Below are 26,823 nucleotides of genomic sequence, written 5' to 3'. Positions count from 1 at the left end.
CACAATCTAATTTTAGATTATTTTAATCATCCCAAAAAGAAACTTATACTGCTGTTTTAATAACAAGGCTTGTAGAACTATTTCACCCTTTAAGCCATGATAAAATAAAATAAAAACTACATTTAAAAAAGAAAGAAAGCAACGATTAAGAGTGGTTTCCTCTAGAAAGCAGGATTTGGGATGGGTGGCCATGGCATGAGAGACGGGAACTTTTCATGGTTGGCCTTTCTGTAACATTGTCTGCTTTTTTATTTTAACTATGTACATATGTTGTTTGTATGTCATTTTCTTTAAGAGTTATACCAATTTCTTAAGCACAAACAACGGAAAGTGAAAAATTAAATTTGAGGCGACATTTGTAAAAGCCCTTCGGAAGCCCTTTGAAGTGAGAATTCTTGTCCTTCTGGCATCACACCCAACTTGAGCGAGAAAGGACAGCACCAAGTGACTGATTTGGGTTCTGTGGCTGGGCAGAGTAACAGTTGTGGGAGGGGTGGCTGCAAATGAGACGATGGGGCTGTCTCCACAACAGAGTTTTTTGGAGATCCCTGGGGCTCCAAGTCTTTGGTGAGGAGGCAGCGAGGACCATGCCTCAGAACACATGAATGTGCACTTGTCTACCATCAGAGACTGAGGCCAGGCTGGTGATGGGGAAACGTGAGCATCGATGGCCCAGGAGGAAAGAGGAATGTGGCATCTGTTGTCTCAGCTACAATCTTCTCTCCCCAAAGAGCAATTTTCACCCCTCTTGAGACCAGGTCCTTTTTGTTTTGCATTTTCCTTCACTTTTCAAAAAAAAGAAATGACCCCACGTTGGACTGACTTTTTTTAAATGCCAAGGAATGGTGCTGGCCACATAAGCGTTGTTCTCGCCTCTCTCTTAAGCTCTGTTTCTCATCTGGCTGCCGAGAGAGGTGGCCATTACTCTGCCAGCAAACTGTCTCTGGGAAGAAAGGAATGGAAAAAGTGAAGAAATTTCCTTCCAAACTCCCAAAGAATCCTCGCCTCAGCATAACCAATGAGAATTAGCTGCACAATAAACCACAGTGGAAAAAAAGAAAAATGGGGTCATCATCCCTCAGTGCCTGATGGCATCTGAATTTACAGCAAGCTTTCTCTTCCTGGACCCCAAAAATGTTGCCATATGGAGGGAAGGATTCCCAAATGGGACTGAAGAAGTGAATCTCCTGGGTAAGGACCCCTGTCGCAAGGTCTTGACTGAGAGATGGGACTAGCCACTCTGGAAATAGAGGAATTTAAAGACTTGGACTTGAGGCTAGAGGTGTGAAACTGTTCTCAACCTTTAAAACATGACCAAGCCTGCCTAGTCATGACCATCTCTCACTTGTCTCTAAGTATAAACCCCACTACACTCTGTTCCCAGGCTGTCAGAGGGGCAGCCTTTGGGAACCCAGGGGGCCTAAAACACATATGCCCCAGCAAAGCTTATTTCACTGATTTTTTTTTTAACCAGGACACCTGGGTGAGAGCCCTGTTATAGAATAAGACATAGGACAAGTAAGTTTTGATGGGGAGGAAAAGAAAACAGCCAATAGGAGACCTTACAAGGAGGGTAGCCCTATTAAGGAGAGGTGGGTCCTGGCTTTGGGCAATACTAAATGGAACAAACAGCAAGAAGGAAAATGGAGCATAAGAGATACAATGCAATAAATAAATGATAGGAAAAATAAGAGAAAAGTAAAATGATGCAATGATTTAGAGCTTGTTTTTCCTTTAACCTATTTCATTTCAATGATTGGCAACCATTTTATCTTAAACATGTTACCTGAAAATAAGAAAATTTATATGCAACGCAAATATGCAACTAAAGCACTGAACATAATTTTCAGAACATTCTTTGTACATAATTATACCCAGGTGAACCTCTTATTTTAAACGGAGGCTGAAATACGAATTTCTCTCTTCTGTCCTCTTTAGGTGATGAAGACACACAGTGTAGAAATTTTGGGATCTGCCATATCTGGGTTGAAGTCCTGGTTCTGCCATTCATTGGCTATGTGACCTAGGAAAGTCACTCCACCTCTCTGAGCATCAGTTTCTCTATCTGACTCATGGTAGTAGTAACAAGAGCTAACACTGTATTGATCATTTTCTATGTACCAATGTTTTACACTCTTACACTCTCTACATATATCAACTCTTTTCATCTTCATATACATGAAACTTTCATGTATATTGTTATGAGTTGAATTGTGTCCCCCAAAAATTCATATGTTGGAGTCCTATACCGCAGTACCTCAGAATGTGACCTTAGTTGGAAATAGAGTCATTATCAATGTAATTAGTTAAAATGAAGACATTCTGGAGTAGGATAGGCTCCTAGTCCAATACGGCTGATGTCCTTATAAAAAGGGGAAATTTGGACACAGTAATAAGCACACAGGGAGAATGCCATGTAAAGATTAGACAAGGAACTGTTAGAAGCTAGGAGAGAGGCCTGGAACAGACCCTTCCCTGGTACCTTCAGAGGGAGCATGGCCTGCTGACACCTTGAACTCAGACTTCTAGCCTATCGAACTATGAGACACAAATTTCTGTTTAAGCCCCTCAGTTTGTGGTCCTTTGTTACAGCAGCCCTAATACTCTAACAAATATGTACTATAATTATATCTCCACTTTACAGATGAGAAAACCAAAATGCAAGAGCTGAAGTTCACACAATAAGTAGCTGACCTGGTATCTGAACCCAGTCAAAACCTTTACCTTAACTCCTACATTACCAGAGGAGTGGTATTTAACTCCAGAGGATTGACATAAGGACCGAGTGAGATAATTCATGCAAAACATTTAGCTCTGTGACTAGCACATATTAAGTGCTCGACAAATTTAGTTATCATTTTTTTTACGATTGCTCTATATCCAGAATTATACATTTAATACTCATCACAAATTCTTCACTTTAGATACCATTATCCCCATATTATAGATAAAGAAACTAAGACTCAGAATTAGTGACTTGACAGATTTCAAAACCGGTTCTATCTTCCTCTAAAGCCCATACTAAATCATCTCTATTTTCTAATTATCAATCTCTATATAACTTTATTCCAGAAAAGAATTTCAATCAACCTTTGTTGGAAAATTCCAGCCAAACTCACAGACCAGATCATGGTGAACCTTTTGGAGAATTATGATGAGACAGGTCAAGATAGCTCCACCCTTAAGATGAAATGGGTCTGGCATGCCCTGAAGCTGCTTGAGTCTCTGCAGGCCTAAGTAATAGTTTACATGGATTAGACAAGAACCAGGGCTGGTGAGAGGACCCTACCAGAGGATAGAAACTAAAATCCATTATACCACTAAAAATAAACTGCTAGAATTGAATAATAGATAAATATTTTCATTACAAAGCTTGATGAAAAGTTCTTAAATGAGACCTAAAAGGCATGAACTATAAAGGAAAACATTAATAAATTTGACTCAATTAGAATTAAGCAGAGTAAACAGTAACAAAGAGAAAAGTCTTGGAGAGACATTTGCAATGAGTATAACCAACAAAGAACTGGTACCTAGAAAACATTTTTAAAACTCCTAAAAATCAGTAAACACAAGATAAACAGCCTATCAGGGAAAACTGGGCCCAGATTTTGAGGTGTTTACCAGAACTATAAGATACAAGAAGGTTTGCATTTCACATTCTGTTACCCAAGAAATGTGGCAAGAGTATCTGCCCTTTAACCCAGCTATAGAAGCTCCTGTGTGCCCCAGGAGACATGAACCAGGATGTTCTCTGCAGTATTATTTGTAATAGTAAGAAATTAAAACAATCTAGATGAATAAATAATGGTGTCATTCATAAAAATGAACTAGAGCTAGTAGTATTAATGTGGATAAATCTCATAACATAATATTGAGGGAAAACCAAATTGTAGAAGGATACATGTGGGACTATGCCATTTCTATGAAGTTTATAAACATGCAAAATAATGCTATGTATTGTTCAGAGCTAAAAGTGTCTGTAATAAATCCATGAACATATGCAGGAGCATGATAAACACCAACCCTGGAACAAGAGAGAGGGGCAGGTAATGGGATGCAGAGGGAATACAGAAAGTTTCAAATGCATTTTTAAAAATTTCTTAAGCTAGACGATGCACACATGGGTGTCCATTAAATTATTCTCTAAATTTTTAGTCAGTCTGACATATTTCACAATTAAAAAAAAAAAAGGGAAAAATTTTCTAGTAAGAGTCCTAGGGCAGTAATATCAGCAAGGTGGTCCAATAAGAAGTCCTTTGCTCTTTTCCCCCCTCAACAACAACAATTTGGCACCCATCCACAGATAAAAGTGCCTTTGTGGGAGATGTGGGATCCAGCACCATATGCCAAGGGACCCAAGAGGAGTCTCGTCCACTCATGTGTCAGGTTGTAGACATAGAGACTTCAGACCTGGCTGTGAACCCTACAGGGGCCTGTGAACAGGCTCCAACTCCTCTCAGCTGGGGTCCAGGAGCCCCCAGAGAAGACTGTCTTAAACAATCACCCACAAATAAGAGATCCCTCAAGGAAGGCCAGGAGTCCAGCAGAGAAGTAACAGCACACAGGTGGAGCAAAAGAAAATAGGAGTCTGGACACATTGGAGAGTTCTGTCAGTAAAGACTGGAGGAGGTGACTGCTACTTCAAATGTGAAGACAGCAACACAAGACTTCAGAGAATAAGAAAAATCAAGGAAACATGACACCACCAAAAGATCAAAACAATCTTCAAGTAACCGACCCCAAAGACATGGAGAGCTCTAATTAACCCAATAACGATTTCAAAATGGCTGTTTTAAGAAAACTCAATGACCTGGAAGAAAACACAGAAAGACAATTCAACAAAATCAGGTAAACCATACACAAACAAAATGAGAAGTTTAATAAGGATATAGAAACTATTAAAAAGAACCAAACAGAAATTCTGGAGCTAAAGAATACTAATAAATGAAATGAAAAATACAGTAGAGCATCAACATCAGAATGGATCAACCAGAAGAAAACACCTGTGAATTAGAAGACTGGAACTTTGAAATTATCCAGAAGAGAACAAAGAAAAAAGAATGAAAAGGAGTGGGGAAAACCCTGCATGATCTATGGGCCACCATTAAAAAGAAACAATGTGCAAATTATTGGAGTCCCAGAAGAAGAGAAGGAGAAAGGGGTGGAAAGTGCTTATTTAAAGAAATAATGGCCGAGAATTTCCCAAATCTGAGGAGAGGTTTGGACATCCAAGTTCATAAAGCTAATAGGTTCCCAAACAAATTCAACATAAAAATCTATTTTCCAAGACCCATTATAATAAAACTGTCAAAATCAAAGATGAAGAGAGAATCTTAAAAGCAGCAAGAGAAAAGAAGCTTGTAACTTACAAGAGAATCCCCATAAAGTTATCAGCAAATTCTCAGCAGTAACCTTACAGGCCAGGAGAGACTGGGACAATATATTCAAAGTGCTGAAAGAAAAAAATTGCCAACCAAGATATTCTATCTGGCAAAGTTGTCCTTCAGAAGTGAAGGACAGGGGCCAGCCCCATGGCCAAGTGGTTAAGTTTGCACACTCCGCTTCAGCAGCCCGGGGTTTCACTGGTTCAGATCCAGGGCACAGACAGGGCACTGCTTGTTAGGCCATGCTGAGGCGGTGTCCCACGTGCCACAACCGGAAGGACACACAACTAAAAATATACAACTATGTACTGGGGGGTATTTGGAGAGAAAAAGCACCAAAAAAAAAAAAAAAAGATTGGCAACAGTTGTTAGCTCAGGTGCCAATCTTTAAAAAATAAAAAATAAAACTTTAAAAAAATGAAGGAGAAATAAAGACTTTCCCAAAGAAACAAAAGCTGAGGGAGTTCATCACAAGACTCCTTAAAGAAATGCTAGAAAGAGTTCTGCAAGGTGAAATGAAAGGATGCTGATTGGCAACATGAAAACATTCTCCAGGATAGATCACATCAGAGGTCACAAAACAAGCGTTAGCAAATTGAACAAGACTGAAATCATTCCAAGTGGTATGTGGACAGAAAAGTCTGACCACAACGGTGTGAAACTAGAAATCAATAACAGAAAAAAACTGGAAAACTCACCAATATTTGGAAATTAAACAACACACTCCTGAACAACCAATGGGTCAAGGAAGGAATCAAAAAATATCTTGAAACAAATGGAAACATAACGTAGCAAAATGTATGGGATGCAGCAAAAGTAGCTGTAAGAGGGAGTTTATAGTGATAAACACCTACATTAAGAAAAGAGAAAGATCTAAAATAAACAATCTAACTTTACACCTCAAGGAACTAGAAAAAGATCAAACTAAGCCTAAAGTTAGCAGAAGGAAGAAAATAACAAAGATCAGAGCAGAAATAAATGAAATAGAGACCAGAAAAACAACAGAAAAGATTAGTGGAAATAAGAGCCAGGTTTTTTTGGAGACTAAACAAAACTGACAAACCTTTAGCTAGACTAACTAAGAAAAAAGAGAGAAGACTCAAATAAATAAAATCATAAATCAAAGAGGAGACATTATAATCAATAGCTCAGAAATAAAGGATCATAAGAAACTGCTATGAACAAATTATATGCCAACAAATTGGGTAACCTAGAAGAAATGGATAAATTCCTAGAATTTATACAATCTATTAAGACTGAATCATGAAGAAATAGGAAATATGAAGAGACCAATAATGACTAAGGAGATTGAATCAGTAACCAAAAACCTCCCAACAAAGAAAAGCCCTGGACCAGATGGTTTCCCAGTGAATTCTACTAAATATTTAAGAAAGAATTAATACCAATCTTTCTCAAACTCTTCCAAAAAACTGAAGAGGAGGGAACACTCCTGAGTTCATTTTATGAGGTCAGCATTACCCTGATACCAAAACCAAATAAGGACGCTACAAGAAAAGAAAACTACAGGCCATTAGCCCTGATGAATATAGATGCAAAAATTCTTAACAAAATACCAGAAACCAAATCCAACAGCACATTAAAAGGATTAAACACCATGATCAGGGCTGGCCACATGGCAGAGTGGTTAAGTTCGCACACTCTGCTTCGGCAGCCAGGGTTTCACCAGTTCGAATCCTGGGCGCGGACATGGTACCACTCATCAAGCCATGCTGGGGTGGCATCCCACATGCCACAACTGGAAGGACCCACAACTGAAAATACACAACTATGTAGCGGGGGGCTTTAGGAGAAAAAGGAAAAATAAAATCTTTTAAAAAAAAAAAACAAAACACCATGATCAAGTGGGATTTATCCCTTAGATGCAAGGATGGTTCAACATACACAAATAAATAAAAGTGATACCTCACACTAAAAGAAGGAAGGATAAAAAGCATATGATCATCTCAATACATGTATAAAAAGCATTTGTCAAAATATACATACTTCCAAGATAAAAACTCTCAACAAACTTTGTATAGAAGGAACATATCTCAACATAATAAAGGTCAATATGACAACCCTACAGCCTACATCATATTCAACAGTGAAAGACTGAAAGATTTTCCTCTAACATCAGGAACAAAACAAGGGTGCCCACTCTCACCCCTCACATTCAACAAAGAACTGGAAGTCTTAGCCAGAGCAATTAGTCAAGAAAAAGAAATAAAAATCATCCAAATCAGAAAGGAAGAAGTAAAATTGTCTCTGCAGATGATATGATCTTATAAATGGAAAATCCTAAAAACTCCACCCAAAAAATGTTGGGACTAATCAATGAATTCAGTAAAGTTACAGGATACAAAATCAACACACGGAAGTCAATTGCATTTCTATACACTAACAATGAAATATCCGAAAAAGAAATAAAGAAAACAATTCCATTCACAATAGCATCAACAACAATAGAATATTGAGGGATAAATTTAACTAAAGAGGTGGAAGTTCTGTAGAATGAAAACTATGAGAATCTGACAAAAGAAATTGAAGACACAAATACATGAAAAGATATTCTATGTTGATGTATCAGAAGAATTGATATTGTTAAAATGTCCATACTATCCAAAGCCATATATAGATTCAATGCAATCCCTATCATAATTCCAGTGGTGTTTTCCACAGAAATAGAAAAAACAATCCTAAAATTTGTATGGAACCACAAAAGACCAGGAATAGCAAAAGCAATCCTGACAAAGAACAAAGCTGAAGGCATCACACTTCCTGATTTCAAACTATATTGTAAAACTATAGTAATTAAAACAGTATGGTAGTGGCATAAAAATAGACACACAGAGAAATGGAACAGAATCAAGATCCCAGAAATAAACCCTTGCATGTATGGTCAACTAATATTTGACAAGGGAGCCAAGAATACTCAAAGGGAAAGGATAGTCTTTTCAAGGAATGGTGCTGGGAAAACTAAATAATGGCATGCAGAAAAATAAAACTGGACCCCTATCTTACACCACTCACAAAAATTAACTCAAAATGGATTAAAGACTTAAACACAAGACCTGAAACTCTTAGAAGAAAACATAGGGAAAAGCTCCTTGGCATTGGTCTCAGCAACAATTTTTTAGATATGACATCCAAAGCACAAGCAACAAAGGCAGAAATAAATACGTGGAACTACATCAAACTAAAAATTTTCTACACAGGATAAGAAACAATCGACAAAATTCAAAAGCAACCTACAGAATGGAAGAAAACATTTGCAAATAATATATCTGATAAGGAGTTAATATCCAAAATAAATAAGTAACTCATAGCAACAAACAAACAATCCAATTAAAAAATGGGCAGAGGAACTGAAAAGACATTTTTCCAAAGAAGACATACAGATGGCCAACATATACATGAAAAGAGCTCAACATCGTTAATCATCAGGGAAATGCAATCAAAACCACAATGAGATATCACCTCACATCTGTTAGAATGGCTGTCATCACAGAGACAAGAGACAAGATGTGTCGGCAAAGATGTGGAGTAAAGGGAACACTTGTGTACAGCTGGTGGGAATGTAAATTGGCATGGCCACTTTACAAAATAGTATGGAGGTCCCTCAAAAAATTAAAAATAGAACTACCATATGATCCAGCCATTTCACTTCTAGGTATATGTCTAAAGTAAATGAAATCAGAGCCTTGAAGAGATATCTACACTCCCATGTTCACTGCAGCACTATTCACAACAGCCAAGATATGGAAACCACCTAAGTGTCAGTCCACAAATGAATGGATAAAGAAGATGTGGTATATATACATAGAATATTATTCAAGAAAAAAGGAAATCCTGCCATTTGCAACAACATGGATGGAACTTGGGGGCATTATGCTAAGTGAAATAAGTCAGACAGAAAAAGAAATCCTGTATGATATCACTTGTATGTGGAATCTAAAAAAGCTGAACTCAAAGAGAATAGAATGGTGGTTGCCAGGGCCTGGAAGCTGAGGGAAATGGAGAGATGTCAGTCAAAAGGTCCAAACTTCCAGTTATAAGATGAATAAGTTCTGAGGATCTGATGTATAGCATGTGACTATAGTTAACAGTACTGTATTATATACTTGAAAGTTGCTGAGAGAATAGATCTTAATGTGCTCACCACAAAAAATAAATGATAATTATGTGAGGTGATGGAGATGTTAACTAACCCTACCTACTGTGATAATCATTTCACAATATATAAGTATATTAAACCATCACGTTTTGCCTGTTAAACTTACACAATGTTAATGGCAATTATATCTCAGTAAAGCTAGGAGGAAAAAAAAGAATTCCAGGGCCAGAGGCCCAGTAGGATCCTAGGAAAGAAGGTTAAGTAAACAGCAAGAGGGAATTTTTTCCCATAGCAGGGTTATAGGCCCTGTCCTGTGCAGGGAGCTGAAGAGGGTGATGAAAATTATAAGACCCAAATGGCTTGAGATCTAACGGAGAAGAATAAAAGCAGTGGCACTACCAGGCAGGAGGGAAGGAACAGCAGTGAGGCCACATCAATACATGGCAGTTGGCTGCCCAGACCACTGGCCCACTGGCCCAGCACCAATGGGGACTTTTGGCCTCAGAGAAGTGAACACAACTTGTCCCTTTGCTATAAGCCTCTTGCAGCCATCTGAGTCCCTCTTCCCTCATCACCCACATCCCCATACCTTTTATTGTTGGTTAAACTTTGTTTTATATTTTTAATTATGAAATATTTCAAACATATGGAAAAGTACAGATAATGCTATAATGGACATCCATGCCTACCCTAGACTTCCCAGATATTAACACCATTTGCATTTTTGTTTGAGACATATTTTGCAATATATCAACATAGATGGAGCAAATCTTCTCACCCTGACCCCATGTCTTCCTCTTCCCTCCCATTCCAGTGGTAACCACTGTCCTAACACTGGTGTTTATCACTTCCATGCATACTGTGGGATCTGTAAACATTTAATATTGTTTTGCATTTTTAATGTATTAAAATAGTGGCTTTCAGACTTTTCTACCATGCTCAATGTAAGAAATGCATTTTACATTTTGACCCTGTAAACATGCACACACATGTGTGTATATATAGATAGATACCTGTGTGTGTATGTAATCTGAAATAAAATACTCACTGTTTAACTATTTCCAGAACATTCTTACACGTTCTTTCTAGTCTAATTTTATTTTGTAATGCTGGCAGTGACCCACTAAACTGATTTCATACTTACCGATGGATCATAACCAACAGCTTGAAAAAAATTAGTATTCCATTGTAATATCCTTACAGCTTATTTTTACACTTCTAGTGTTTTCTGAGTTAATCATTTTAACACAGTGAGATCTAGTTCATTCATTTGTACCTAGGCATGTTATACAAAACTTTCTCTATTCTCTTATTCATGGACAATGAGATTGATTCTCTATTTTCACCATTCCAAAGTGCCCTGCAGTGAACTTTCTTATACACAAATACAAAAGTTTCTCTAGGATACATAGCTGGACATGAAATTGCTTGAGTCAAAGCTTGAACCTCTTTAACTGTAATAGATACTGTTAAATTTTCCTAGAAATTGGTGTATGAATTTACATTGCCACCAGCACAATTAAAGAGTGTCTATGTCCCCACATTCTAACCACCACTTACGGTTACCAGATTTTGCAAATTTGTCAATCTGATAGTGTGAAATGATTTCTTATTTTATTTTGCATTCCCCTCATTACTAACAAAGTATGCTCCTTTTCATTTTATGACCCACTCAATCTTCTTTTCTATGAATTACTAATTTTATTGCTTGTACTTTCGTTATTAATTTTCAAGACTTTTTGTATATTCTGCACACTTTTTTATTAGCTATATATGTTACAAATATCTTCTCATTTTCATGTAGTCAAATTTATCAAATTTTCCTCTTTGACTTTTTTGCTTACTTTGTCTTAAGAACATTTTCCATACCTTGAAGTTATAAAGATATTTTTCTATAGTTTTTTCTTAAAATCTTAAAGTTTTATATTCTACATTTATATTTTAATCCAGCTGTGTGTGTGTGTCATGAGGTAGGGATTCTATTTTATCTTTTTTCCATAGTTTATTGTCCAAAACCAATTTATTAAACAGTCTGTTCTTTCCCTTCTGAATTGTCATGCTACTTCCGGCATAGGCCAAATTCCTAACACAGTCATGCATCACTTAACAATGGGGACATATTCAGAGAAAAGCATTTAGGCAATTTCATCATTGTGTGGACATCAGAGGGTACTTACACAAACCTAGATGGGTATAGCCTACTACATCCAGGCTATATGGTACTAATCTTATGGGACCATTGTCATATTTGTGGTCCATTATTGACCTAAACATCATTATGGGGTGCATGACTATATACATAAATCTGTTTCTATTCTTATATTCTGTTCCATTGGTAGATTTCTCTTTCCCTATGCCAATATCACACTATTTAAATTACTATAGCTTTGTATAAATTTTTGAAATCTGGTTGGACAAATTTCTCATCATCATCATAACTACTAAGATTTTTTGGATATTTTTGGTCTTCCTTGTTTGAATTTTTGGACCTATTTTGTCAACGTTTTTGAAAAACCCTCTTGGGGGTTTTTATTGGAATTGAATTAAATTAATATGGACAAAAATTATGTTATGATAGCGAGTCTTTCTATCCACGAATATGGTATTTTGTCTCCAACTTCTTAGGTCTTATTTTATGTCTTCCAATAAATTGTTTTGATTTTTTTTCCAGAATAGTCTTGTACTCTTTTATCATATTTATTTCTAAGAGTTCAGAGTTTGTTCTTGTTGTTGCTGTTATTGCAAACAGTATTTTTAATTAAATTTTCTAAATTTTGTTACTAATGATTTTGTATACTGCTCTTGTTTCCAGTAATCTTTCCAAACTCTCACTATTTCTAATATTTTGCCTCTAGATTCTCATAGCTGTTCCATCTTGGCCATCATATAACCTCAAATAACGACAGTTTTCTTTTTTCCTTTCCAAATTCTTTCTCCTTTTTTCTATAACCACAACAATCCCAACCCAACTCCAGGGACTAATAAGAGAGTAGATTCTACTATCTCTGTAGCAATACTGGGTGGAGCATGAGCAGTTAGAGGAGGCAAACCTAACATTGATTCTTACACTGATAGTGGCCGATCATTAGGTATGTCCAGTACTCAACTTCTCTATTATGTGTTCTTGAATTGTACAATTATACAATTTTTTAAACTATTTTCTGTCTCATGATTCCTCTCAGATTTCCCATTCATTCCCTCCCCCTGTATGATCTTATAGGGCTGCTCACAGAAGCCCTACTGGTCGAGTACTTCCAGTTCTTTTCATTGTCATGCCATCATAATAGAAAGATTAGTTTGGTGTTCTAGGCAACCAAGCTTAGTGTCTGTATTCTTATCCTCATGATAATCCTAATGCCAGCTGATGTGTTTTACAAGAGTTTATAAACCACACTAAGCTTCAGTGAGTTGAAATATGCAAGGACAAAATGTGGGCCTCCCATTTTTCCTTTCCAACATCTGGCTTTTGGAGTTTTTTTGTACTTTGGGGTTTTTGGGGGAGGAAAGTAAGGATGCTATTGCGTTTTGTTATTTTGTTGGTTAGTTGGTTGGTGGCAACCTGTTTTCCTCAGTTTAAATGTTTCTCCTTATTACATAAGTTTCCTCAGTTTAAAAAGTAAGTCTACTTATTTTTAAATTTGAACATGAGCACAAATATGCTTTATTATCAGTGTTGCTCCCATTCTTTTTCATAATGTGTTATTCTTTCATTGTGGCTTCTATTTTTTTCTTTTTATCCCCTTAATAATTTAAACATTCTATATTTATGGTTTCTTTTAGATTGTTTTTCTATGATCTCAAGTTTGGGGTTGCTGACCCTCCTGCTTGTTGTGTCAGCAAATTCTTGTTCATGGGGGATCTTTCCACTGGGTGTTTTGTAATTTTTTACTGAAAGCTCATCTTCAACCGAGCTTAATTTTTCAATGGAAATTTCCTATGACCAGAGTAATTTTCCATCTGCTTCTGCATGTGTCCTAGCAGTAACATAACCAGGACCAGTCTTTACGTGAAGTTCTTAATTTGGGAAGTCCACAAATCACAGACAGTAAACATTCAGTCTCTAAAACCTCTCAAAGTGTAAGCTTGCGGCTTCATTTTTCACAAGAGGCTTTTATTTTTTTGACCCAGAACCCAAGCAGAGACCAACCTTCTTGGCATCTTCCTGATTCAATGGCAAATTTGTTTTCTATTCTTCCTTTGATGGAGAGTTCAGCCCTGCAATCGCCCCACCTTTTTACTTTCTTGTTTAGGCCCCTGCATGGCACTGGCCCAAGGCCTTAACTCTCATCTCTGCATGGGCCCTACCCCAGCCTAATAAGAACATAGACAGACACACCCACACCCCTGCTTGCTTCGGCGCCACTCATCACTTCCGGCTATGTTTTTCCATTCCCTCTTCAGTTTCCGCAACTGGATTAATTTGGTTTTCGTTTCATCCTGTGTTTCTATGTTTGTAGCAGGAAGGGTTCCACATTAGTCCACTCCTCCTGAGTCCCCTTTTTCTTCACAGAGGCCCTCTAAACCGACCAGGGCTTAAAACATCTTATGGAAGCCAGAAGCAGATGCCTGTGGGGTCTGGGTTAAATCCTGCCTGCAGAAAGCATCTCTTGAAGTTGGCCAGAATCTATTTGGGAAGAAGGGACTGGGCTTGTCTGATTACTTACTGGACAATTTCTGCTTAACAACCACCTTTCTGTTCTTGTGCTGGAACGAAATTGGAATGCTTCTTCCCTGCCAATTTCAGAGGGTGAGATCATCCTTACAAAGTCCTTGGGGAGACATTAAGTCAGGGATCTTTTACAAAAGAAATGCATGTGGCATGTGAGACTTGATGAAGGATCTCTCCCTGAGAAACAGACCAAGTGGGGTCTCTTTGTTGTTGTTGTAATTGTTGTTGCTTTGGGAAGGACACTTCCCAGGTATTTGTCTTTATTTTTTAAAGAAAAATAGCAATAAGCCAGGGAGCCTGGCCCTTTATGGAGGGAACACATCCCTTCCTGGGTCAGCAGCCTGAAGGATCACAGCTGAGCACTCTGACAGTGTTCGAAATTGTCTCTTTCAAACAGGATTGGTGTGGGAAGTCAAGAGGAAAGTCAGCAAGCATCTCAGGAAAGGAGAGTCACAGAAAACAGAGCCCAGATTTTAAAGTCCCTGACAGTGACAAACTCTTTATAAACATTCCAAGTGACGGGTTTCTTCTGCATAGACATAGATGTTTAAAGCCCAGTGGGCAGCACGCCTATGCACCCAGGCTTGAGAATAATCAGCCCAAGACTAAATGTGTAGCAATCTCCTTAATAGAATTCCTGGCCTTTAGACTTACTGACGTCTTTCTTCCATGGCATTTCCTTCGCTCCCGTTCTTCAAAGCTCAATACCCTTCTTCGACTCAGAACTGGCTTCAAGGAAAAGTTTGAGTAATCTGTCATCTGCACCTTAGTGTGAATTTAACCCACTGTATTATCCACCCAGAGATGCTTTCTCTTGAAAATTATAATCTCAGTGAGATAAAGATTTGCCTGAAATTATATGGTAAAAAGTGAAGACTCAAACAAGACCCTCCAACTCCAAATCCCAAGGTCTTTCCAAATCTCACCACTGTGCCCTAGGAAGAGCAGGCTGGGGCCTCTTCTCTGGGCCACGAGGCCCAGCCAGGCCTGTGATCTTGAGTTTCTCAGCAGCTCTGGGCAAGCATTGGTGATGAACATGCCCAGGTTCAATTCTACCAACCCAGCCTCTGAATACACATCCCTACCAGTCAGATCTCTCTGCTAGGGTCATAAAGAAAATAGGAATGATGAGAAAACTCACTTCTTTTCTCTTTGGGAGTTCTACCTCATGGGGAAGTATCTTTGGGGAGCCACTAGCGAATTCCTTGCTATCCCTTAGGGAGATTTCAGCATCTCAGAGAAACAACCAAAGGAATTTTCCCAAAAAGATTTCATTTACATCAATCCAGAGCCCAATGTACTAAACTCTTTTGAGGGTGTCAATCTCATTAAAAGCCTCTTCTATGAAGTAGCTTGAACACCATCCACAACTTCTGCTGAAGGGTGGCACCTGTGGGCCCACAGTTATAACACATGGCCCCAAATCCTGGCCAGAGCTAACTGAAAAATGAGTGGAGACCTAGCCCAAGAGAAACCAACACATTGGTTGGGCTGAGCCCATCAGATTCTCCCTTTCAAAAGAAAGGCCCAGAGGGTAAGGTGGAGGTAGGCACTGGATCTGTAATTCCAGACCAGGCCAGAGTTGTGCCATGGTGAGCTGAGTCAAATGCAAATGCAGACCAATGCCCATAGACCTGAGAGCGGGGACTGCACCCTCAACCTGAAGTCAGCCAGAGCCAGCAAACAAACCTTATGAGGATTCATGAGCTTCAGCCTGCACCCAGATATCACATTGGAGCAGAGGAGGAAGGGAGGAGAAATCCTGAAAGTCAAGTAATTACCCCACAAAGACAAGAGACCTCACAATTATAATGCATTTAGTATTAGATGCTGTGGCAGACCAGTTGTGAAGGGAGAATGAATGGACAAATGCACAAAGGGTGGCCCACAAGGGGAGAGAAATTAGGGACCATAAAACATGAAAAAGTCCTCCTGACTGCTATCTCTCCTCTTATTTTTCTCCAGATGTTGCTGTTTTCCCTCCTGTCAGCAGCTTTTTCTAAACTTCTTACCCTACCCTTCACTCCTTCACTTTCAGTAAGAAGATGAAAGCACCCAAAAAGAGGTCTGTTGATGCTCCACGCTCCTCCACAAACTCCCTGTTTCATCACCCACACATCCCTTCTTCCTCTTCCACTTCTGTTACAAAGGAAACTCCTCTTTTACAAAGCTGAGTCTTCCAAGTCTTGTATTGATTCTGAGGCCTGGGACCCCTCCATCCATCATCCACTCTCTCTTTTGCATCTTCAATATCTCCCTCTCTGAGGGAACCTTCCTGTCTGCCTGTGAATGTGCCCCAGGGTCTCCAACCTTTAAATCCCCTTCCTCAACCCCAGTATTCCCTCCAGCTACTGCCCTACTTCCCTCATTCTCTTCATACACACATTTTTTGAAGGAGTAGTCTATATTTCTTCAAGTCTCATTCCACGCTCTACTCACCATGCCCGTCATATTTGGGAAATGGCTTTGGAGAAACAAGGAGAAAGCTCTCAATTGCAAAATTTTATGTCCTGGTTCCAGTCCTCCTCTTGCAACATCTAGCACCGCCGACCATCCTCTCTCTATTGGTCACATTCCAAGCAGGATCCAGAAGACACACACAAGCTTGGTTTCTTTTCCCAAATGATCCCACACCTCAATAAACAGTCCCTTTATTCACAAGGAATGGTGTGATACACCAGGACCAGTAACATAAAGAAGAGCTACCAGAACCAGAGTGAGTGAGCTGTGGAGACGGCCTTCCAACAGAAGGAGGGGGCCTATGGTGGAGGGTGCGAACTGGAAATATATGCCCCAACTCACTCTCCTCCTTCCCTCCAACCTCCTGCCAGTGCTCCCCATCAGCTTGAACCCAACCAGAGTCCAGAGGGCAGGAGAGACCATTGCTACAGTGTGACAGGCACTCCTCCCAGGGCTCAGGGCACAGTGAGAAGATGGGGGTGGAGGATCTTGGGCAGGAGACAGAAAGAAGGACCCGGCACCCCCTCTTCCTCCTCCTGACTCTCTTGGTTTCTGTCACACCAACTCTTCTGGTTGGTCTCCTAATGTTCTAACCACGGCTTGTCAGTCTCTTCACTGGTCTCTCTTCATCTATCAACCTCTTAAATGCCCCATTCTTTTTTCTCTTCATCTCTCTTTCTCCTTTGGCAATTTCATTTCCCCCAGGCATCCATTATAACTCCCAAGGTGATGATGACCCAGGTCTGCATCTTCAGCTCTGACCTCTCATTGAACTCTACCCTCACGAGTCATCACCATACAATTTCCCACAGAAAAATGTATGTGCCTCAAACACAACACATCCAAAACAAAACTCATTCTCTTCTCCCTTAGACTCTTGTCCATGTTCCTCCCCTTCATTAATTGCAGGCACCTTTGCCTTCATTTCCTTTACAGTCTTGCCACTCAAAGGGTAGTCCAAACCCTGCAGTATGGACATCCCCTGGGAGCCCATTAGAAACACAGACTCACAGGCCCCACCCAGACCTCCTGAATCAGAATCTGCATTTTAACAAGATTCCCAGGTGGCTCAGATACACAGTAAAATTTGGAAGTGCTAGTTTAGCATATACTACAACCATTCCTCTTTCCATTTAACATGGTGTTAACATGTACCAGACTTAGAGGCTTAACATTCAAACAGAAAGCAGTAAACTCTGCAGCAAACAGGAACCCTGCAGAATCCCCCTCTGCCTCCCAGTCACTGCTTTGCACCTTGCCTTAGAGGAAGTTGCCTTAGGAAGATGGTTAAAGACTTACTGTTTTAAGAAGTCCTTACCTGTCCTTTCACTCCTTCTTGCCTATGACTCTGGAGGACTCTGAAAGGCACCCAGATTACCCTTTTTGTAAAAAAAAAAAAAGAGAGAGAGAGAGAGAGACAATTTTGAGTATTCAAAATGAGAAGCCCATCTGTCTGGAAAAGTCCCAGCTGATGTTTGCCACGGACACCATGTGGAAACATGACGCCCAGTTCAATCTTCTCAGGAGTTCTATCTCCCTGAGCCCCAATGTCCCCATCTATAAAATGGGGAGATAATAGTAACTCCTTTATAATGTTTCTGTAAGGATCAAAAGTGGGAAAATATGTAAAATATGCCCTGCAAATGGACGGTGAGCAAATATTTATTGAATGAAGGAAGGAAGTTATTTAACATATTGGAGCCTCAGTTTACTCAAATGTAAAATGAAGACTATGATACCAAGTTCACCAACCGTAGGTTCCCCAGCTCCTCTCCGTCATACACTCCCACAGTCCCCACACACGCTCACACACATGCACAAACATGCACTTCTACATGCATGCACACACCCACATCCACGTGCACACACATATGCAGGCACATGCACTCACACACATACATACATACACCTATGTATGCACAGACACTCATACACGCACACATACATGTGCACACACATAAAACAGCCAGCAGGAACTCCGGCTGCTTTCCTCTGATGTCTCCTATGTGGCCTCCTGCTCTCCAGGTTCATTCATCTGGATGACTGCAGAGCCCCTACTGGCCAACCCACTGCAACCCCAGCCTCCTCCAGCCCTCCCTCCACAGCAGGCACAGTGGTCATTCTCAAATACAAGCCTGACTGTTTTACTCCCACTAGAAACCCTCACACTGTAACCAGGCCAAACACACTCTACATCCCTGAACACACTGTGCAGTTTCATCCCTCTGGGCCTTCGTACATGTTACATCTCCTCTACCAAAACTCCTCTTCTCCAGGTAACTAATTCCTATTTGTCAAGACTCACGTTAAGCATGGCCTTCTCTGGCTTTCTCTGACGCCTCTCACCGGAGGTGGCCCCTCCTCGAGGCTCTGAGCACCCACAGTAGGGGATGCAAACCTCTAATGTCACCCTGTCCTTCTCCCCTTAGGCTGTAAGGGCTCCTCCAGGGCAAGGACCTGCCATAATCTGACTGTGTTTCCAGTGTCCACCACCCCAAAGCCTGGAACACAGGGGGTGCCCAGTAAATGCTGATTATAAATGCTGGTTATGGGAGAACATGAGGAACACTGTTCGTCCAGCCCAGCCCACCCCTCAGAATCAGTTGCACTCACAGGATCCCCAGCACTGACAGGAGACACAAGTTCCCCCAGAAGGACCACACTGCCTCCTGTTCCCAGTGGCAAACCGAGACACCAGGATACTTTAGGCCTTGTCCTTTGAGTTGGAACTTCAGAGCTGAGGATACAGCCTTGCAAGAGGCCACCAACTCCTCTGTCTGCACCACTCCCACCCAGACTGCCTGGTCCAGCACCTGGGCTGAGCCCGTGCAAGGGAGGCTCCCCAGCAACGGCCAAGCTCCTCCCTGTAGTTCTCACATGCATTTTCCTTCTATTTTCTTCACAGCAGAAAGACCACTGCCCTTTCCAAAAGGCAGACATGTTGGGATGGAGGGGCCTGCTTGCCCAGAAATAAAGATCCAGATTCCCTTTCCCCAGCTAGAGAGATTTCTCTAGACTGGCCATCACCATGCAGGCAGCACACCCCAGGCCACCCCAGGAGAGCAAGTCAAGGTGCCACACCATTCCTTGTGAATAAAGGGACTCTTTGTTGAAGTGTGGGATGGTTTGGGAAAAGAAACCAAGTTTGTGTGTGCCTTCTGGATCCTGTTTGGACCGTAACCAACAGAGGATGGTCGGCGGTGCTAGATGTTGCAAGAGGAGGACTGGAACCAGGACATAAAATTTTGCAATTGAGAGCTTTCTCCTTGTTTCTCCAAAGCCATTTCCCAAATATGACGGGCATGGTGAGTAGAGCGTGGAATGCGACTTGAAGAAATATAGACTACTCCTTCAAAAAATGTGTGTATGAAGAGAATGAGGGAAGTAGGGCAGTAGCTGGAGGGAATACTGGGGTTGAGAAAGGGGAGTTAACTCCCCTTCCATCTATGCAAATGCCGTAGATATCCACATCAAATTCACATTTATTTAGGAAAAGCCAGCCATAGACAGCACTGTGCAAGGAGCTTGGGGAGGTTCATCCATGGAGTTAAAGGTTGGAGACCCTGGGGCAGGTTCCAGCCTTGAAACATAAGACCTGACCCGGCCTCTGCCCTCAAGTATCAATGAGCTCTAACCTGGGCTGGTACCAGGGGGTTCTGAAGGAATTGGATAAGAGTTCTTGCCCTGGAAAAGCTTACATCTCATCAGAAGCAGGGCATAAGGCCCACACGAGGGAATTAAAGAATCCCATGAGGCAAGATGAACCAGGAGCTAAACTGGATGGCACAGACATCAGCTGCTGTAAAACTTCAGAGAAGAAAGGGAAGGAGCTGGGTACCACCGGAACCTCCGTTCTGAGCTACCGAGGTTGCAAATCCTGAGGGAACTCAGCAGCATCGGACTTTGACAGGAGGAGATTGGAGCCAATGAAAAAGACAAGATGCATATGCGGAAGGAAGTGATGTGGGCAAAAGACTAAGGGATGGTCTCGGAAGTTCAGCAAACACCGACTGAAACCCGTTCTCTTGTGCTTGTGAGAAGACTAGGAGGCAAAGATGTCAGAGCGAAAGTTTTGAACAAATACCAGTTTTGACCCGTCAAAGATCCTCAAGCTCAGGGTCCCCAGGACTGGCACCACGTGGTGCGGTCAACGGCCCCTTCAGCCCGACGTGTGAGACCTGAGGAGAATACAGCTACGGGGGAAAGAAGTTCGACGCGCAAAGAGAGGGCGCAGAACAGGCCTCCAGGGACCCGCCCACCTTCCGTTTCCGCTTCCGGTTCTGTTTCCGTACATCGAGTGCGTGCGCTACCAGGCAGACAGCACCTTCAAGACAGACCCCGAAGGCACGGACTGCACCGTGGAGCACAGGGCTACAGGGAACTTCCAGGCCGAGAAGCCCCTGGAGCAGGAGGAGAAGAGGCTGCGGGAGGACGAGGGGCTGAGCAACCCCATGAAGGTGCTGGAGAACCAACCCAAGGCCTCCAGGCTGGGATGGAGACTGGAGAACCTGCAGGAGCTCGAGGACCTGAGCCGGCGGAGGCCCCCAGGGACTTTGAGGCCGCACTGCGGCAGCACCGCCTGCGAGGAGGACGGGCAGGAGCAGGAGGAGGACGAGAGGGAGACGGCGGCCTTAGTGGAAGAAGCTAGCAAACGAAGACCGCTGGAGACTCCCATTCAGAGGAGGATGCTGCTGCTCCCACGCTGCTTGACTGGCCCTCCAGCCCAACCCCGCCACATCCTGGACGAGGCCCCCAAGGCCAGGAGGAAAGCTGAGAGCTGAGAGCGGAGCGTGGGCACCCTTGGCAGCAGACCTGGAGGCCTGATCGTGGTGAAGAAAACGGGCCTGGATCGCAGCACCAGGCAGGGCCGGCTGCCCCTGCCCTGGGTGCCGTGAGGAACAGGAAGGCAGCTGACCCTGCACCCCTGGACGCCTAGCACTCCCTCCCTGAGCCAGGTGGGTGCATATTTGGGCAGCGAGGACAGCCGCGGCAGCAACTGAGGTCTTCGCCCCTGTCCAGGCCCTTCCCCAGGTCAAAGGTTACACATTCTGCTCCAGACAGTGGTCGGGAGGTGGTGGCACCAACCAGAGCCACGACTGGACAAGCATGAACATCCTCCAAGGCCGGTGGGGCCAGCAAGGGTTTCAGCCCAGAGACTCGGTTTCTCTCCTGTCCCCATACCCACCAGCCCTCTGGGACCTTGGAGTACCCAGCTCAGGCTGCCCCCCACCTGGCACCAAGATCAAGACTCCAGCATCCCTGGAGCCGCTCTCAGCTACTGGTAAGCCTTTGCCATCCTCTCTTGGACAGTCCTTAAAATATCAGCCGTGTTTTGGGCATGTGGGTGAGCCCACCCACCCCCGGTTGACTCCATCCCTTTCCGCCACAAAACCGTCTGGAACCAATAAAAGGAACCCACCAAAAAAAGAGCTGTGAGGACAGGAATACTAGTCAGGAAGGTTCGTGAAGGGGCATCTGGAAGGATGGATAGGCAAGGTAAGGAGGGCATTTCAGAGGGGGAACAGCACATGCAAAGGCACAGAGTATGATTTGTCATGGTGCGTCTGTAGCAAAGACATGGATTTCTGCTTGTTACACTGGTTATGGCTTATTTTGACTGATGATTCAATTTGAAATCAGCCCTGCCAGGGCTCCATGTGGCGTAGGAACCTGGATGGGTTGTCATCTTCCTTGCCCAGCCGTGTAAACAAACCACAGAGCAAAGCCAAACCACGGGGAGCTAGTCAGACAAGAGAGGAGAGGCAGCCTGGAGAACCAGTGCTCTCTCCTTAAAAGCCCAACCAGGAAGCCTGGTCCTTACGGTCTGTCTGCTGCTTCACCATCTGTGCTAAAAACACTGAAATCGATGCTAGTGGAAAAGATAGCTGCAGAGAAGGGGGCAGAACTGCTCAGACTTCTCAGCTTATCTATCCACCTCCTAACGTTTGATTGATTTGACTGATCAAAATTCTGTGCAAGATGAAACATCCTGAGCCAAAAGAGAACTCTGTAGTGGGCAGCTTCTAAAATGGCTCCCAATACCCGCCCCCACCTTGGTATTTGTGCTCTCGTAAGCCCTCCCCTTGAGTGTGGGCTGCACCTAGTGACATATTTCTAATTAGGAGAATATAATCAAAAAGTCATGGGATGTCACTTCTGAGATTAGATTGTAAGGCTGACTTCTGTCTTGCTCACAATTTCTCTCTCTCTGGCTCCTCTAGCTTGCTCGCTGTGGTGAAGCCAGCTGCCATGTTGTGAGCTGCCCTGCGGAGAAGCCCACATGGTAAGGAACTGAGGGTGGCCTCTGGCCAACAGCCATTCATGAGCTGAATCCTGCCAACATCCACTGTATGCACTTGGAAGAGGGTCCTGCCTGGTTGAGCCTAGAGATGACTGTGGCCCCAGCTGAGACCTTGATTGCACCTCAAGAGACCCTGAGCTCGAGGAGCCAGTCAAGCCATCCCTGACCCAGAGAAACTGTGAGATAAGAAATAATGTTGTTTTGAGCCACTAAGCTTTGGGGTTGTTTGTTACACAACAATAGCTAACAAATACACTGTCCAATCAGGCTTTTGAGGGTGATAAACAAGATCTTGTGTGTCCCTGAGCTGATGCCCGTGGCTGATACAACCAGAAAGGTCCCCTGACCCTTCACACCCGCCCTCACTGTGAATTAGCGCGTCTCCCAGTAAGTTTAGTACACGGTTTTCAGATTGTTCAACTTGAGAATTACTTTACTTTGTGTGTGTAGAGATGCTGGGTGAAGCAGAAATTTTACATCATGCCAGACTCATATGTAGGCAGACACTGCAAGTCCCTTTGGAGACAATCTTTCTTGTCATAGGAGTCAGTGGACCACCTGTTTGCAGGGTAGGCATCTGCGGTCCTAGGTTCAGGTGATAGTCAGTACATTTAACAACGGGTGTGGACATGAGAGCTGACCAGGACAGGTGCTTGCTGACCCGTCATCCCAGTAAGGCCCTGGTCCTGAGGAAGTGTGCGCCAGAACTCTGGGAGGCTTGACAGGCTTTCCCCTTTCTGACCTCAGGTAATAGGCAGCATTCGGGAAAAAAGCAGCTCTGTGTGCCAAAGGAGAGTCCAGCTGCCTGGCCAGAACCTGGCAACATGGATAGGGGGGTCTTCGCGGAAGAACAAATCAGAAAAAGACACCAAGGGCTCCAAGGAGGACCTCAGCAGGAGGAAGAGAGGAAGGGGTTGTTTGTCCGCTTGTTTGTTTGTTGGAGGTGGGGGTAGTGGGCTGGGCTGAAGGAGCCGAAGGTCATAGAAGGGCGGGGGGGGGCGGGGGGGGGGGTGAGTTCTCATGGCCTGGAGGTGGGGCTGAAACCTATCCAGACCCTCCCATCCCTGTGTGGCTTGGAGCTGCGGACCCGCCCGTCCTGGCGCCATGGAATGCTATGCAGGACAGTGACAGCTTTTAAATGTGATCTCAGGTGACTAAAACTTGGAGCCCAGTGTGGACTCCCTGAGTTCAGTTCTCAGCACACACTGTTGGAGGTGAGGTAACCAATTAAAATGTCCAGCACCTGAATCAACAGGTCTTGAAATCATGAGTTCAGAACTGAAGATACAGATTTTGTTATTGTGGTAAGATGTATGTAACACAAAATTTACCATTTTAACCATTTTTAAGTGGACGGTTCAGTAGCATTAAGTACATTCACATTGTTGTGCAGTGATCACCACCATGCATCTCCGGAACTCTTCTCATCTTGCAAAACTGGAACTCTGTGCCCCTTAAGCAAGAACTGCCCCCCGCCCCCGCAGCCTCAGTAACCTCTATTCTACCTTCTGTCTGTGCGAATTTGCCTAGTCTAGGGTCCTCAGATAAGTGGAACCCGACAATATTTGTCCTTGTGTGTCTGGCTTATTTCACGTAGCCTAATGTCTTCAGGTTCATTCATGTAGCGGGTGTCGGAACTTCACTTCTCTCTAAGATTTATTACTATTCCATTGTGCATATACACCACATTCCGTTCATCCATTTTTCTGTTGATGAACATTTGGTTTGTTTCTACCTTCTGGCTATTCTGAATAATGTTGCTGTGAACATGGGTGTACAAACATCTGTTTGAGTCCCTGCTTTTAATTATTTTGAGTATACACGTAGACGTAGAACTGCCGGATCATATGGTAATACTATATTTAATTTTTTTGAGGAACTGACACACTGTTTTCCACAACAGCTGCACCATTTTGCATTCGCATCAGCAATGCACGAGGGTTCCAGTTTCTGCACGTCCTCACCAACACTTGTTTTCTGCTGTTTGTCTTCCAGTGTAGCCAACCCAGTGGGTGTGAGGCAGTATCTCATTGTGTGTGTGCATTTCCTGATGATTAGCGGTGTTCAGGACTGTTTCATGAGCTTCTTGGCCATTCGTATAGAAGATGTGGGTTTTTTAATTGTCCGCAGATCGGTGCTGAAGTCATGGGTGGCACCTGCTGCTGCTTTCCATGCAGTGTTCATCTTCTCCTTCTTTCTTACTAATACTCCCAGTTTTGTTCAAGGCTGCGTGGTGCGCAGCTAGATTACTCTCTTCCCATGACACTCTTGTAGCGAGGGGAGGCCGTGGGACCTGGTTCTGAAATGGAAGTGCTGGGGGGACTCCTGAGATAGCTTTTATGAAATGTAACAGACTCAGTCAGCATCTTCCTTTTGCCTTTTGCCCTTTTCCCTTCCCCTTCCTCCTGTTTTGCCTGAAGATGTGGCAGCCATCTTGCACCCTGGGGAAAAGAGCCTCCCACAGAGGCTGGCAAAGCAAGCCTACAAGGAGCCCAGTCAGCCCTGGACTGACAGCCCGCCCCCAAACTCCCTGTTACATGGGAATGATGAGCCTCTTGCTTGTATCACCCGCCGTTTGTTGAGTTTCTATTATAGGCAGCCAGACATAATCCTGACTGATATATCATAGGAGCGGATTTGCCCATGTGAGTATATGGAGCAGGAAGAAAAAAGAATACAAGAGGGCAGGTCCCTGGGAGATGCTGAGAGATGACAGAAGGCAGCAGGGGAGGCATTCAGTGCATGAATGACTAAATGAAGGTGGAAAACATGAAGTTACGATAGCAAATCAATGAAGGAATGACAGCATTCAAGAGAGAACGTCATCGTGCTAGAGGCTGAAGACACGTCCAGTGAGAGAAGCCCTGGAAACATGAGTTCAGCCAAAATGAGGACCTGGTCTCAGAGGAGTGTCGAGGGAGAGCTGTATTGCCTGGGTTGAGGCATGGAAAGGAGGGAGGCAGAGAGTGTGAGGGAGGGGGAGGAGATAGGGCTAACAAGAGGGCAGGGCAAGTGGAGTCCAAGGAGGTATTTTTACAGGCGAGAAACACTTGAAACGCTGAGGGATGGACCCAGGAGAGAGGCAGAGGCTGACAGTTTAGAAGGGAATGCGTGATGCTGTCTCCTTCTCTCAGTTAGTAATGGGATCCTCCAGCTGTTAGCTGGGCAGGTGGCCACCCGCATACTGTCTGTGTTTTCCAGCCCCCGTACGGTTAGGGTTGGTCATCTGATTTAACTGGACAAATGCCGTATCAGAAAAGTTAGGTGTGAAGTTCTGGGTTAGTTCCTTAAAGACACTTGCTCTGAACACAGCCTTTCTTCCTGCTGGGAAGCTGCAGCGGCTGCTTTGGACCCGGAGAGGGATGCCACCTGCAGAGGTTGGCAGAATCAGCTCACAGCCTGGGTTCCTGGATGACCTTGTGGAGTGGACCCCTGCCTGAACTGCCCCCCGACCTTTAAACTAGGATGTGAGGGAGCAAAACCCCTTCTATCTTATTTAAGCACAAAGTATCAGGGACTCTTTGTTATAGCAACCTAGTCTATCTTTTACAGATGGGAGTCAGAACAGTGGTGCTGAAAAGCTGTTAGTCTACGTGTAAATAAGGCCATGTATAAATAAATTAACCTTTGATTTATAAATGTAAATGTATTCAATTTAAAGTTTGCCTTTTATTTTGCGATTAGATCCTTCCTAAGTTTTTTTATATTCAAATGGACTTCCTCTTAAGCAGATGGAAGGTTGCATGGAACCCAGGTTGGGAGGAAGGGATTGACTGCAAAGGAGCATGAGGAAACTTTTTCAGATGAGGAAGCCATTCCATATCTTGATTATAGAAATGAGTATACAATTGTTTAGAATTATCAAAATTCCTCAAATTTAAGATGGATGAATTGT

General features: G+C 42.9%; 1 pseudogene; it reads left to right on the top strand.

The window, feature by feature from the left end:
- The first annotated feature begins 20,250 nt into the window (after positions 1 to 20,250).
- LOC100061253 (splicing factor YJU2 pseudogene) lies at positions 20,251 to 21,657 on the top strand (annotated as a pseudogene).
- The last annotated feature ends 5,166 nt before the right edge of the window (positions 21,658 to 26,823 follow it).

The sequence above is a fragment of the Equus caballus genome, chromosome 15 (genome assembly GCF_041296265.1).
Source record: "Equus caballus isolate H_3958 breed thoroughbred chromosome 15, TB-T2T, whole genome shotgun sequence".
Classification (NCBI taxonomy): Eukaryota; Metazoa; Chordata; class Mammalia; order Perissodactyla; family Equidae; genus Equus; species Equus caballus.
This window is presented reverse-complemented; position numbering and strand designations above follow the sequence as displayed.